Consider the following 2328-nt stretch of genomic DNA (forward strand, 5'->3'; position numbering starts at 1 on the left):
GTTCGAATTTTCTACCTCTGTCTTCCATTTTTCTTTTCTTCTGACACCTTAAGGAATCTCTATATTGTGACATAGAGAATTCCACATTTTCTTGTTCTCTTCTCTTTCATATGAGCAGGAGCAGAGACAAAGGCATTCTTGTTGAAGCTGACCCTGAACCTGAAAGGACCTTGAAGCGAAAGCTAAGAGAAGCTAAGGCACAACTCTCTGTAGAGGACCTAACCGAATTCTTCAGAGAAGAAGAAGACATGGCAGCCGAAAACAACAACAATGCCAACAATGCAAGGAAAGTGCTGGGTGACTTTACTGCACGTACTCCCAATTTCTATGGGAGAAGCATCTCTATCCCTGCCATTGGAGCAAACAACTTTGAGCTTAAACCTCAATTAGTTTCTCTAATGCAACAGAATTGCAAGTTCCATGGACTTCCATTGGAAGATCCTCATCAGTTTTTAGCTGAGTTCTTGCAAATCTGTGACACAGTCAAGACTAATGGGGTTGACCCTGAGGTCTACAGACTGATGCTATTCCCTTTTGCTGTAAGAGACAGAGCTAGAATATGGTTGGACTCTCAACCTAAAGAAAGCCTGGACTCTTGGGAAAAGCTAGTCAATGCCTTCTTGGCAAAGTTCTTTCCACCTCAAAAATTGAGCAAGCTTAGAGTGGAAGTCCAAACCTTCAGACAGAAGGATGGAGAATCCCTCTATGAAGCTTGGGAAAGATACAAACAATTAATCAGAAAATGTCCTTCTGATATGCTTTCTGAATGGAGCATCATAGGTATTTTCTATGATGGTCTCTCTGAACTATCCAAGATGTCTTTGGATAGCTCTGCTGGAGGATCTCTTCATCTGAAGAAGACGCCTACAGAGGCTCAAGAGCTCATTGAAATGGTTGCAAATAACCAATTCATGTACACTTCTGAAAGAAATCCTGTGAACAATGGGACAAGTCAGAAGAAAGGAGTTCTTGAGATTGATACTCTGAATGCCATTTTGGCTCAGAACAAGATATTGACTCAACAAGTCAATTTGATCTCTCAAAGTCTGTCTGGAATGCAAAATGCACCTGGCAGTACTAAGGATGCTTCATCTGAGGAAGAAGCTTATGATCCTGAGAACCCTTCAATGGAAGAGGTGAATTACCTAGGGGAACCCTATGGAAACACCTATAATTCTTCATGGAGAAATCACCCAAATTTCTCATGGAAGAATCAAGAGAAACCTCAACAAGGTTTCAATAACAATAATGGTGGAAGAAACAGGTTTAGCAATGGCAAGCCTTTTCCATCATCTTCTCAGCAACAGACAGAGAATTCTAAGCAGAACCCCTCTGACTTAGCAACCATGGTCTCTGATCTAATCAAAACCACTCAAAGTTTCATGACCGAAACAAGGTCCTCCATTAGGAATTTGGAGGCACAAGCGGGACAGCTGAGCAAGAAAATTACTGAACTCCCTCCAAGTACTCTTCCAAGCAATACAGAAGAAAATCCAAAAGGAGAGTGCAAAGCCATAAACATGGCCGAATCTGGAGAGGAAAGGGAGGAAGCGAACGCCACTGAGAAAGACCTCAATAGGCGTGCACTGACCTCCACTGAGTTCCCAAATGAGGAACCATGGGAATCTGAGGCTCAAAATAAGACCAAAGAGATTCCATTGGACTTACTTCTGCCATTCATGAGCTCTGATGAGTATTCCTCCTCTGAAGAGGATGAGTATGTCACTGAAGAGCAAGTTGCTAAATACCTTGGAGCAATCATGAAGCTAAATGACAAGTTATTTGGAAATGAGACTTGGGAGGATGAACCCCCTTTGCTCACCAAAGAACTGGATGACTTGTCAAGGCAGAAATTACCTCAAAAGAGACAAGATCCTGGGAAGTTTTCAATACCTTGTACCATAGGCACCATGACTTTCAAGAAGGCTCTGTGTGACTTAGGGTCAATTGTGAACCTCATGCCTCTCTCTGTAATAGAGAAGCTAGGGATCTTTGAGGTACAAGCTGCAAGAATCTCACTAGAGATGGCAGACAACTCAAGAAAACAAGCTCATGGACTTGTAGAGAATGTTTTGGTAAAAGTTGAAGACCATTACATCCCTACTGATTTCATAGTCCTAGAGACTGGGAAGTGCATGGATGAAACCATCATCCTTGGCAGACCCTTCCTAGCCACAGCAAAGGCTGTGATTGATGTTGATGGAGGTGAACTGATCATTCAAGTGAATGAAGAATCCTTTGTGTTTAAGGCTCAAGGATATCCCTCTGTCACCATGGAGAGGAAGCATGAAGAGCTTCTCTCAAATCAGAGTCAAACAGAGCCCCCAC

At 42.6% G+C, this 2328-nt stretch overlaps 1 non-coding gene across 1 annotated transcript; it reads right to left on the reverse strand.

The window, feature by feature from the left end:
* Nucleotides 1-653: 653 nt before the first annotated feature.
* LOC130950531 (small nucleolar RNA R71) lies at nucleotides 654-761 on the reverse strand. Its single transcript, XR_009073622.1, has one exon. It is a non-coding gene; the product is annotated as a small nucleolar RNA R71 (small nucleolar RNA).
* Between the last annotated feature and the right edge of the window lie 1567 nt (nucleotides 762-2328).

The sequence above is a fragment of the Arachis stenosperma genome, chromosome 1, assembly GCF_014773155.1.
Source record: "Arachis stenosperma cultivar V10309 chromosome 1, arast.V10309.gnm1.PFL2, whole genome shotgun sequence".
NCBI lineage: Eukaryota > Viridiplantae > Streptophyta > Magnoliopsida > Fabales > Fabaceae > Arachis > Arachis stenosperma.